Source organism: Rhipicephalus microplus, unplaced genomic scaffold, assembly GCF_043290135.1.
Source record: "Rhipicephalus microplus isolate Deutch F79 unplaced genomic scaffold, USDA_Rmic scaffold_117, whole genome shotgun sequence".
Classification (NCBI taxonomy): domain Eukaryota; kingdom Metazoa; phylum Arthropoda; class Arachnida; order Ixodida; family Ixodidae; genus Rhipicephalus; species Rhipicephalus microplus.
In genome coordinates this window covers 167,501-180,000 of record NW_027464689.1, presented here as the reverse complement: position 1 = coordinate 180,000, position 12,500 = coordinate 167,501, and the positions used below count along the sequence as shown (strand labels likewise).

At 60.5% G+C, this 12,500-nt stretch overlaps 1 non-coding gene across 1 annotated transcript; it reads left to right on the top strand.

The window, feature by feature from the left end:
* Positions 1 to 9,016: 9,016 nt before the first annotated feature.
* LOC142790604 (small subunit ribosomal RNA) lies at positions 9,017 to 10,831 on the top strand. Its single transcript, XR_012889634.1, has one exon. It is a non-coding gene; the product is annotated as a small subunit ribosomal RNA (ribosomal RNA).
* The last annotated feature ends 1,669 nt before the right edge of the window (positions 10,832 to 12,500 follow it).

The following is a 12,500-nucleotide window of genomic DNA, read 5'->3' as shown; positions in this document are numbered from 1 at the left end:
AGACAAAGCTCGACCCTAAACCGCGCCAAGTACGGAGGGAACAGCGCGGCTAAGGGCTCGAAACAAACCCTAAACCGCGCCAAGTACGGAGGGAACAGCGCGGCTAAGGGCTCGAAACAAACCCTAAACCGCGCCAAGTACGGAAGGAACGGCGCGGAGAGGGCTCGAGACAAAGCTCGACCCTAAACCGCGCCAAGTACGGAGGGAACAGCGCGGCTAAGGGCTCGAAACAAACCCTGAACCGCGCCAAGTACGAAAGGAACGGCGCGCAGTAGGGGTTTAAAACAAAGCTGGTCCCAAAATCGCGCCAAGTACGAAAGGAACAGCGCGGTCGAGACTCGGAAGAAAAAGCTTTCAAAGTGTCGTAGCACGATGCACACTGCTGTTCGTGTGGAACAAACGTGACTACCGTGCTGTACGGTGGAGTTCTGTGCGCAAAAGCGGCGCGTGTGTTTCTAAGCACCACAGCGTTGTGTCAAAAAAGAGGTGCCTGAGAGAAACGCATGCGACTGCCGTGCTTTGCGGCATAGCACCGTGCGCAAAAACGGTGCGCATGCAAGAGGTGTCAGAGCTAGCGAACTTGTGCCACGAGCAACAGGTCACTAAAAGCCTATAGATGACGGTGTTGGAGGAAAAGAAAAATATCGAGAAAGCACTGCGGTGTGCCGTGCGTAGGGACGGGCGCGCGTGCCACATGCCGCCGAAATATGGGTGTCGGAGAAAACAGAGTGCCGCGCGTAACGAGGGGCGCGCGTGTTACAGAGAGATATGCCCAAACGCATGAAAGTGTACGCAGGTGTCCTAAGGCAGTTTTTTTTTTTTCCTCATTTTGATGTCGCCCCGGCTGACGCGGTTTTCGTTTTTCCGTGCCGCCCCGGCTGACGCGGTTTTCGTTTTTCCGTGCCGCCCCGGCTGACGCAGTTTTTGCGCCGCCCCGGCTGACGCGGTTTTCGCGCCGCCCCGGCTGACGCGGTTTTCGCGCCGCCCCGGCTGACGCGGTTTTTGCGTCGCCCCGGCTGACGCGGTTCGGACTTTGCACTTTTTGGCTCACCCCGGCTGGCGGCCCACTCACTCGATCGCCAGGTCTGTTTGCCCCGGTGGTTCCACCGCCAGGCTTAAGCGCGAACTTTTTTTGTTTGTTTTCTTTTGATTAAGCGCAAGCTTTTTTCTTTGTTTTCTTTTGATTAAGCGCGGGCTTTTTTCTTTGTTTTTTTTTTTGATTTCGCCCCGGCAGACGCGGTTTTTGCGCCGCCCCGGCTGACGCGGTTTTTGCCGCCCCGGCTGACGCAGTTCGGACTTAGCACTTTTCGGCTGTGCCTGGCTGGCGGCCCACTCACTCGATCGCCATGTCTGTTTGCCACAGTTTTCCCGGTGGTGCCGCACCCGGGCTCGCCCCGGCTGACGCAGTTTTCGCGCCGCCCCGGCTGACGCGGTTTCGTGCCGCCCCGGCAGACGCGGTTTTCGCGCCGCCCCGGCTGACGCGGTTTCGTGCCGCCCCGGCAGACGCAGTTCGGACTTAGCACTTTTCGGCTGTGCCTGGCTGGCGGCCCACTCACTCAATCGCCATGTCTGTTTGCCACAGTTTTCCCGGTGGTGCCGCACCCGGGCTCGCCCCGGCTGACGCAGTTTTCGCGCCGCCCCGGCTGACGCGGTTTCGTGCCGCCCCGGCAGACGCGGTTTTCGCGCCGCCCCGGCTGACGCGGTTTCGTGCCGCCCCGGCAGACGCAGTTCGGACTTAGCACTTTTCGGCTGTGCCTGGCTGGCGGCCCACTCACTCGATCGCCATGTCTGTTTGCCACAGTTTTCCCGGTGGTGCCGCACCCGGGCTCGCCCCGGCAGACGCGTTTTTTTTTTCTTTCGCCCCGGCTGACGCAGTTTTCGCGCCGCCCCGGCTGACGCGGTTTCGTGCCGCCCCGGCAGACGCGGTTTTTTGCGCCGCCCCGGCTGACGCGGTTTTTGCCGCCCCGGCTGACGCAGTTCGGACTTAGCACTTTTCGGCTGTGCCTGGCTGGCGGCCCACTCACTCGATCGCCATGTCTGTTTGCCACAGTTTTCCCGGTGGTGCCGCACCCGGGCTCGCCCCGGCTGACGCAGTTTTCGCGCCGCCCCGGCTGACGCGGTTTCGTGCCGCCCCGGCAGACGCGGTTTTCGCGCCGCCCCGGCTGACGCGGTTTCGTGCCGCCCCGGCAGACGCAGTTCGGACTTAGCACTTTTCGGCTGTGCCTGGCTGGCGGCCCACTCACTCGATCGCCATGTCTGTTTGCCACAGTTTTCCCGGTGGTGCCGCACCCGGGCTCGCCCCGGCTGACGCAGTTTTCGCGCCGCCCCGGCTGACGCGGTTTCGTGCCGCCCCGGCAGACGCGGTTTTCGCGCCGCCCCGGCTGACGCGGTTTCGTGCCGCCCCGGCAGACGCAGTTCGGACTTAGCACTTTTCGGCTGTGCCTGGCTGGCGGCCCACTCACTCGATCGCCATGTCTGTTTGCCACAGTTTTCCCGGTGGTGCCGCACCCGGGCTCGCCCCGGCAGACGCGTTTTTTTTTCTTTCGCCCCGGCTGACGCAGTTTTCGCGCCGCCCCGGCTGACGCGGTTTCGTGCCGCCCCGGCAGACGCGGTTTTTTTGCGCCGCCCCGGCTGACGCGGTTTTTGCCGCCCCGGCTGACGCAGTTCGGACTTGGCACTTTTTGGCTGAGCCTGGCTGGTGGCCCACTCACTCGATCGCCATGTCTGTTAGCCACAGTTTTCCCGGTGGTGCCGCACCCGGGCTCGCCCCGGCTGACGCAGTTTTCGCGCCGCCCCGGCAGACGCGGTTTTCGCGCCGCCCCGGCTGACGCGGTTTTTGCCGCCCCGGCTGACGCAGTTCGGACTTAGCACTTTTTGGGCTGAGCCTGGCTGGCGGCCCACTCACTCGATCGCCATGTCTGTTTGCCACAGTCTTCCCGGTGGTGCCGCACCCGGGCTCGCCCCGGCAGACGCGTTTTTTTTTTCTTTCGCCCCGGCAGACGTGGTTCCCCCCCCCCCCTTTTCGCTCGCCCCGGCTGACGAGGTTTTCGCGCCGCCCCGGCTGACGCAGTTTTCGCGCCGCCCCGGCTGACGCGGTTTCGTGCCGCCCCGGCTGACGCGGTTTTCGCGCCGCCCCGGCTGACGCAGTTTTTGCGTCGCCCCGGCTGACACGGTTCGGACTTTGCACTTTTCGGCTGTGCCTGGCTGGCGGCCCACTCACTCGATCGCTATGTCTGTTTGCCACAGTTTTCCCGGTGGTGCCGCACCCGGGCTTGCCCCGGCAGACGCGTTTTTTTTTTCTTTCGCCCCGGCTGACGCAGTTTTCGCCCCGCCCCGGCTGACGCGGTTTCGTGCCGCCCCGGCAGACGCGGTTTTTTGCGCCGCCCCGGCTGACGCGGTTTTTGCCGCCCCGGCTGACGCAGTTCGGACTTTGCACTTTTTGGCTGAGCCTGGCTGGCGGCCCACTCACTCGATCGCCATGTCTGTTTGCCACAGTTTTCCCGGTGGTGCCGCACCCGGGCTCGCCCCGGCAGACGCGTTTTTTTTTTCCTTCGCCCCGGCAGACGTGGTTCCCCCCCCCCCCTCCGTCTTTCTTTTTGTTTTTTTTTTCGCCGCGGCTGAAGTGGATTTTTCGGTGCCTCGACGCCCCGGTAGTCGCGGTTTTTCCGTTTCCGCACGGCCCCGGCTGACGCTGCTCGGTCACAGTCGCCTTTTGTGAGGATTGCAGACTTCTTGAGCGCGGGTGTTTTTTTTTGTTGTTGTTGTTGTTTTATTACGCATTCGCTCCAGCAGACGCTGTTTAGACTTTTTGTTTCCTCTTTTATCCTGCGACGAGGTGACGAGGTTTATTCGGTGCCCCGCCGCCCCGGCTGAAGTGATTTTTCCTGTCCCGTGCCGCCCCGGCTGACGCGGTTGGGACTTCGCGTTTGTTCGGCCGCCACGGGTTTTGGCGCACTCGCTCGGTTGCTTGTTGTTGCCACTTGTTGCGAACCCAGGTTTCTTGAGCGAGCGCGGGCGTTTTTTCTTCCTTTCTTTCTTTGTTCTATGTGTTAGCGAATCGGCCTTTAATATCACACGAGGACTCACAACCAACAATTTTCAGTTTGAAGTGTAAAAAATCTGCAGGTGTTGACGTAACTGACTTGCCCCGTACCCTTGAGTACATCCATGAAGTTCTCGTAGTACTACTAAATCGCATTATTCCAAGTGGAGAAATTCCCATAAACTTGCAAACCTCTACACGAAAATCGGTGCGCGTGATAAAGTTGAAAATTATCGTCCGATATCAAATGTGCCTTCTATAACACAAATTCTAGGAAAAAAAAAAAAACACTTGTTCGCCGTTTTCTGCGCCGTGACTGGCAGCACTCCGGCGAAGCGAAACGGGGTCGATTCGAGCACGATATCGGCGTCTTTCGACGTGCTCGCCGGCGACCGTCGCACGAGTACGTCGCACGAGCGCGTCTGCCGGGGCGCCGTTTGCGAAGCCGACGCAAAAGTGGGAACCGCCGCTCGGATGATCGCCGCTTTCGGCAGAGTGAGTGTTGGCACTCCGGGGAAGCGAAACAGCGTGAATGCGCCCACGAAATCGGCGTATTTTGAAGTGCCCGCCGGCGACCGTCGCACGAGTACGGTAAACCGCGTCAGCCGGGGCGTAGTTCGGGACGCCGACGAAAAAGTGGGAAGCGCAACTCGGATCTTCGCCGTTTTTGCAGGAGTGAGTGGCGGCCCTCCTGCGAGACCAAGAAGCATCGATTCGTGCACGAATTCGGCGCCTTTCGACGTGATCGCCGGCGACCGTCGCTCGAGTAGGGCAAACCGCGTCTGCCGGGGCGGGCTTCGGGACGCCGATGCGAAAGTGGGAAACGCTGCTCGGATGTTCGCCGTTTTTGGCCGAGTGAGTGCTGGCACTCGGGCGAAGCCAAACGGGGCCGATTACGGCACGATATCGGCGTCTTTCGACGTGCCCGGCGGCGACCGTCGCACGAGTACGGTAAACCGCGTCAGCCCGGGCGGAGTTCGGGACGCCGATGCGAAAGTGGAGAACGCCGCTCGGATCTTCGCCGTTTTTGGAGGAGTGAGTGGCGGCACTCCGGAGAAGCCAAGGAGCGCCAATTAGCGCACGATATCGGCGTCTTTCGACGCGCTCGCCGGCGACCGTCGCACGAGTAGGGCAAACCGCGTCTGCCGGGGCGGGGTTTACGACGCCGACGCAAAAGTGGGAACCGCCGCTCGGATGTTGGCCGTTTTTGGCAGAGTGAGTGCTGGCACACCGGCGACGCGAAAGAGCGCGAAAGCGCCCACGAAAGTGGCGTATTTGGACGTGCTTGACGGCGACCGCTGCAGGAGTACGAAAAACCACGTCAGCCGGGGCGAGCGACCCACGGCGGTCTGGGTGCTTATCGCTGCTATTATAGGGGCACCCCGGCAGACGCAGAAAAAAAAATTTTTTTTCGACCTTCTTTTTTGCTGGTCGAGCTCGGGTAACCCAGGTCGCAATGGGAGCCGCGCACGAAAGCGGCGTCGCGAGACGCGTTCGCGGTCGCTAGTCGCACGAGCTCGGCAACCGCGTCAGCCGGCGCGGAGTTCGGGATGCCGACGGCTAAGTGGGTACCGCTGCTCGGATGTTCGCCGTTTTTGGCCGAGTGAGTGCTGGCACTCCGGCGAAGCGAAACGGGGCCGATTCGGGCACGATATCGGCGTATTTCGACGTGCTCGCCGGCGACCGTCGCACGAGTACGGCAAAGCGCGTCTGCCGGGGCGAGGTTTGCGATGCCGACGAAAAAGTGGGAAGCGCCGCTCGGATCTTCGCCGTTTTTGCAGGAGTGAGTGGCGGCCCTCCTGCGAGACCAAGAAGCATCGACTCGCGCACGATATCGGTGTCTTTCGACGTGCCCGCCGGCCACCGCCGCACGAGTACGGCAAACCGCGTATGCCGGGGCGGGGTTGGCGACGCCGACGCAAAAGTGGGAACCGCCACTAGGATGTTCGCCGTTTTTGGCAGAGTGAGTGCTGGCACACCGGCGACGCGAAAGAGCGCGAAAGCGCCCACGAAAGTGGCGTATTTGGACGTGCTTGACGGCGACCGCTGCAGGAGTACGAAAAACCACGTCAGCCGGGGCGAGCGACCCACGGCGGTCTGGGTGCTTATCGCTGCTATTATAGGGGCACCCCGGCAGACGCAGAAAAAAAAAATTTTTTTTCGACCTTCTTTTTTGCTGGTCGAGCTCGGGTAACCCAGGTCGCAATGGGAGCCGCGCACGAAAGCGGCGTCGCGAGACGCGTTCGCGGTCGCTAGTCGCACGAGCTCGGCAACCGCGTCAGCCGGCGCGGAGTTCGGGATGCCGACGGCTAAGTGGGTACCGCTGCTCGGATGTTCGCCGTTTTTGGCCGAGTGAGTGCTGGCACTCCGGCGAAGCGAAACGGGGCCGATTCGGGCACGATATCGGCGTATTTCGACGTGCTCGCCGGCGACCGTCGCACGAGTACGGCAAAGCGCGTCTGCCGGGGCGAGGTTTGCGATGCCGACGAAAAAGTGGGAAGCGCCGCTCGGATCTTCGCCGTTTTTGCAGGAGTGAGTGGCGGCCCTCCTGCGAGACCAAGAAGCATCGACTCGCGCACGATATCGGTGTCTTTCGACGTGCCCGCCGGCCACCGCCGCACGAGTACGGCAAACCGCGTATGCCGGGGTGGGGTTGGCGACGCCGACGCAAAAGTGGGAACCGCCACTAGGATGTTCGCCGTTTTTGGCAGAGTGAGTGCTGGCACTCCGGCGAAGCGAAAGAGCGCGAATGCGCCCACGAAAGTGGCGTGTTTGGACGTGCTTGACGACGACCACCGCAGGAAAACGAAAAACCACGTCAGCCGGGGCGAGCGACCCATGGCGGTCTGGGTGCTTATCGCTGCTATTATAGGGGCACCCCGGCAGACGCAAAAAAAAAAAAAATTTTTTTTCGACATTCTTTCTTGCTCGTCGACCTCGGGTGACCCAGGTCGCAGTGGGAGCCGCGCACGAAAGCGGCGTCGCGAGACGGCTTCGCGGTCGCTAGTCGCACGAGCTCGGCAACCGCGTCTGCCGGGGCGGAGTTCGGGACGCCGACGGCTAAGTGGGAACCGCCGCTCGGATGTTCGCCGTTTGTGGCCGAGTGAGTGCTGGCACTCCGGCGAAGCCAAACGGGGCCGATTCCGGCACGATATCGGCGTCTTTCTACGTGCTCGCCGGCGACCGTCGCACGAGTACGGCAAAGTGCGTCTGCCGGGGCGGGGTTTGCGACGCGTACGCAATAGTGAGAACCGTCGCTCGGATGTTCGTCGTCTTTCGCCGAGCCAGTGCTGGCACTCCGGCGAAGCCGAACGGAGCCGATTCGGGCACGATATCGGCGTCTTTCCACGTGCTCGCCGGCGACCGTCGCACGAGTACGGTAAACCGCGTCAGCCGGGGCGGAGTTCGGGACGCCGATGCGAAAGTGGGAAGCGCCGCTCGGATCTTCGCCGTTTTTGGAGGAGTCAGTGGCGGCACTCCGGTGAAGCCAAGGTGCGCCAATTCGCGCACGATATCGGCGTCTTTCGACGTGCCCGCCGGCCACCGTCGCACGAGTACGGCAAACCTCGTCTGCCGAACGGGGTTTGCGACGCCGACGCAAAAGTGGGAACCGCCGCTCGGATGTTCGCCGTTTTTGGCAGAGTGAGTGCTGGCACTCCGGCGAAGCGAAAGAGCGTGAATGCGCCCACGAAAGTAGCGTATTTGGACGTGCTTGACGGCGACCGCCGCAGGAGTACGAAAAACCACGTCAGCCGGGGCGAGCGACCCACGGCGGTCTGGGTGCTTATCGCTGCTATTATAGGGGCACCCCGGCAGACGCAGAAAGAAAAAAAAAAAAATGGGGACATGGCGTGCGTCACCGTGCGGCTTCGCAGCGTTGCCGAAGTCGCCGAGCCCTTCGACTGAGCCGAACGGCGGACAGGGAACGTTGGTCGGCCGTTCTAACCTGTCGGTGCCACGCCGAGACGTCGTTAAGGAAAACCGCGTCGTGGGCCTCTACGACGCCGTCGAGTCGTTGTACGTTTGGTGTCCAGCGTGTCGGCGGCGAGTAGCGGACACGTCGTTCACGACTTCGGTCTTTCGCAGTCGACGCGAACTTGCGGAGAGTCGTGGTGCCTCACGTTTTCGGCAGAAACCGCGGCGGAATTTTCCCGTGCGTGCGCGCACGACCTCGGTGCTGTGCCGTCAGCGTAGTGTTGCACAAACTCGTGGCCTACCCAAGGTGCGGTACGTTTGCGGCCGTATCCTCGGTGGGAATTTCGTGAGTAGGGTCGCAAATTCTACGACCTCGGCGGGTTTGAGAGCGACGTAGACTTGTGGCACGCTCAACGTGCCACACGTTTCGGGGCACACCCGCGGTGAAATTTTCTCGAGTACGCTCGTATTAGTGCCCAAGGAGGTCTGGGTACTTATCGCTGCTATTATGTGGGGGTTCTCGTGAGCGGCGTACGCGAAAGCGACCGGGTGTCTGATATGCGGCGGGCTTCGGCCTCGTCAAGCGTGTCCTCGGGTCTGCTCCAGGGGAATCCACGGCAGTCGTCTGCAGCCTCATCCGCTTGATGCGTTAGGGGCTGGTTGTCGGACGGTGCCGTTTTACCACGATATCGAGGTGTGTTCCGTGTCGTCCTCGGGCGATTCAGATGCGAAAGCGCCGAAGACGCGGGCGTGACCCGTCGTCTGGCGGCTTTGCAGTCTCGGCTCCGTTGCTAGTTCCGGCCGGTCCACCGACAGTGCAGCGGGCTTGGGCAACCCGCACGGCGCGACCGAGTCGATGCAACGAAAAAGAGCGAGCATGAACGTGCTTCTTGCCGCACGGCTCCCACTCGTCTTTCGGGAAGGTTGTGCCGTAGCGAGCTCGAACGCCGTCATCTCGGAGTGCAAAATAAGCGTGTTGGGGCGCCTGAAGGTGGCCTCCGCCGCACACAGACTGCGTCCGGCCCGCCGAAGGCGAGGACGGACGCGCAGTCGAACGATTACCTGGTTGATCCTGCCAGTAATCATATGCTTGTCTCAAAGATTAAGCCATGCATGTCTAAGTACATGCCGAAATAAGGCGAAACCGCGAATGGCTCATTAAATCAGTTATGGTTCCTTAGATCGTTTCTTCCTACTTGGATAACTGTGGCAATTCTAGAGCTAATACATGCAGTGAGCCTGGAGCCCTTTGGGTAACGGGTGCTTTTATTAGACCAAGATCGATCGGGTTTCGGCCCGTATTGTGTGGTGACTCTGGATAACTTTGTGCTGATCGCATGGCCACGAGCCGGCGACGTTTCTTTCAAGTGTCTGCCTTATCAACTTTCGATGGTAGGTTACTTGCTTACCATGGTTGTTACGGGTAACGGAGAATCAGGGTTCGATTCCGGAGAGGGAGCCTGAGAAACGGCTACCACATCCAAGGAAGGCAGCAGGCGCGCAAATTACCCACTCCCGGCACGGGGAGGTAGTGACGAAAAATAACAATACGGGACTCTTTTGAGGCCCCGTAATTGAAATGAGTACACTCTAAATCCTTTAACGAGGATCAATTGGAGGGCAAGTCTGGTGCCAGCAGCCGCGGTAATTCCAGCTCCAATAGCGTATACTAAAGCTGCTGCGGTTAAAAAGCTCGTAGTTGGATCTCAGTTCCAGACGAGTAGTGCATCTACCCGATGCGACGGCTCGGACTGAACATCATGCCGGTTCTTTCTTGGTGCACTTCATTGTGTGCCTCGAGATGGCCGGTGCTTTTACTTTGAAAAAATTAGAGTGCTCAACGCAGGCGAGTCGCCTGAATAAACTTGCATGGAATAATAGAACAAGACCTCGTTTCTGTTCTGTTGGTTTTTGGAATACGAGGTAGTGATTAAGAGGGACGGACGGGGGCATTCGTATTGCGGCGCTAGAGGTGAAATTCTTGGACCGTCGCAAGACGAACTACTGCGAAAGCATTTGCCAAGAATGTTTTCATTGATCAAGAACGAAAGTCAGAGGTTCGAAGGCGATCAGATACCGCCCTAGTTCTGACCATAAACGATGCCAACCAGCGATCCGCCTGAGTTACTCAAATGACTCGGCGGGCAGCTTCCGGGAAACCAAAGTATTTGGGTTCCGGGGGAAGTATGGTTGCAAAGCTGAAACTTAAAGGAATTGACGGAAGGGCACCACCAGGAGTGGAGCCTGCGGCTTAATTTGACTCAACACGGGAAAACTTACCCGGCCCGGACACTGGGAGGATTGACAGATTGAGAGCTCTTTCTTGATTCGGTGGATGGTGGTGCATGGCCGTTCTTAGTTGGTGGAGCGATTTGTCTGGTTAATTCCGATAACGAACGAGACTCTAGCCTATTAAATAGGTGCGGGGTTCCCAGCACCTTACAACCTTCTTAGAGGGACAAGCGGCTCCTAGCCGCACGAAACAGAGCAATAACAGGTCTGTGATGCCCTTAGATGTCCGGGGCCGCACGCGCGCTACACTGAAGGAAGCAGCGTGTCTTTATCCCTGTCTGAAAAGACTGGGTAACCCGTGGAACTTCTTTCGTGATTGGGATAGGGGCTTGCAATTGTTCCCCTTGAACGAGGAATTCCCAGTAAGCGCGAGTCATAAGCTCGCGTTGATTACGTCCCTGCCCTTTGTACACACCGCCCGTCGCTACTACCGATTGAATGATTTAGTGAGGTCTTCGGACCGATGTCCGGCGCGGCCTTTCGGTTGCGCCGGTCTGTTGGAAAGATGACCAAACTTGATCATTTAGAGGAAGTAAAAGTCGTAACAAGGTTTCCGTAGGTGAACCTGCGGAAGGATCATTAACGGATTGTGAAGGGTGAGCGCCTCAGCTGCGTCTGCGCCCGACACTTTCTGCCGCTGACCCCGTTTGGACGCGGGGTCGGCTTTTCCCCACGGGGCTGCCTGAATGTGGAGCGGCACCCCGTGACAAATTGTTGCGCCCAGCGGACGCCAACACCGCGACCTTGGACGGTCGGCCAGGTGGCGGACGCGGGTACAAACGGCGCAACGCACTCATAGGTCGGCTTTCGACCCGCCACTGCACCGTGGCTCGAAGCGCTCGAAATGCGCGACCCGACCGCTGCGGGACCGCCTAGTACTGTAAACAGGAGCGGCGGAGCGCGAACGGCGAGTCGTGGTTACGTCGGTAGAAGGCGAGGCTGCGCGTTCCCGAAACGCCAGCCGAGTGCCCTCCCGACCGTTCGAGCGTGCAAGAACGAGACCCGACAATCGCGCGGCGACTGCCAAGTACGAGAGGAACGGCACAAGCGTCGGCGGTCGGTCAAGGAACTGGCGATGTGACGGGTCCGCTGTGCACCAGTGCATACCGTCCCGCCGTCCGCGGCAAGCGCCTCCGCGTCCTCGGGTGACGGAGGCTGCCGGTCGGTTCTTGCAGGCGAGGGATCTCGCTGGCACCGGTTCGCGTTGACGCGCGGCCGGTCATGGCACGGCGATGCGACGGCCGAGGTGCGCAGTACTCGATGGAGGAACCGCACGCTCCGATGACCGTCCCGCCCTCCGCGGCGTATGCGTACCGACCGTAATGGTTGCAGCAGCGCCGGCCGGCTTTTGAATTCGCCACACGAAACACGGTGCGAGATCGCGGTTAGGGGAGCGTCGACGTTGCCAGGCGTTTTGCTTGCTGCCGAGGGAAAGGCGGCACGGCCACGTCGCGCTCGTCGCGATTAGCGGGTCTGCGCGCTTTGGGAAGGTGCCGCAACGACTTGCCGAAAGAGGAAGCACGGAAGAACGAGGGACTTGGACGTCCCGACAATTGAACGCACTTGCGGCCAGGCCCTTGCTGGCTTCGTTCTTCCGCCTCGAGTAGGCTCGTACGCGGCTCCGGCGCCGAAAGTGGTCCTTGGCACCGACTTCGGTGGACGTGGGAAGTGCCGCGCAAGTACGGCGCGCCTGGCTCCACCTGTTGGCTAAAGTAGGCAGCCGGATCGGCATTTTGGTGTGCGGTGGCAAACCGTGGATGCGAAAAAAGCTTGTGCGATTTCGTGGAACAAAAAGCGGGGGTCCCCCTTTTTATGCGGAGGAGACCGACCCGCCTGCCGTGGTGAACCGCGACGCCACGGTAAAAACGGGAGAGGCTTGTCGATGGGACCGTGCATCCCGCGCTCCACGGAGGCCGGGAGGCGGCCGCCCGAGGAAATGTGTAGCCGTCGAGGCCCGCATCTGCGTGCACTCTTATCCAAATGGGTGTACCGCAGGCATTTTCTGGTTAGGCGGGCCAATGAGAGCGAGCACACAACGATACCTACGGGTCCGGCTTGGAGAACCGGCTTCGACGCCTCCCGAGTATTTATAGAGGGGTGGACCACGAAAGCACTCGCAAGTAGCGAAAGCGAAACGCCGTCCGAAACACACCGTTTGCTCGATTTGCGGCAGCCGAAAAAGGCGCGGCAGAGTTTTGGAGTCCAAGCGTGCGCTGAAAAGCGCCCTTCTTGGCCACTGTTTGGCCGAGTG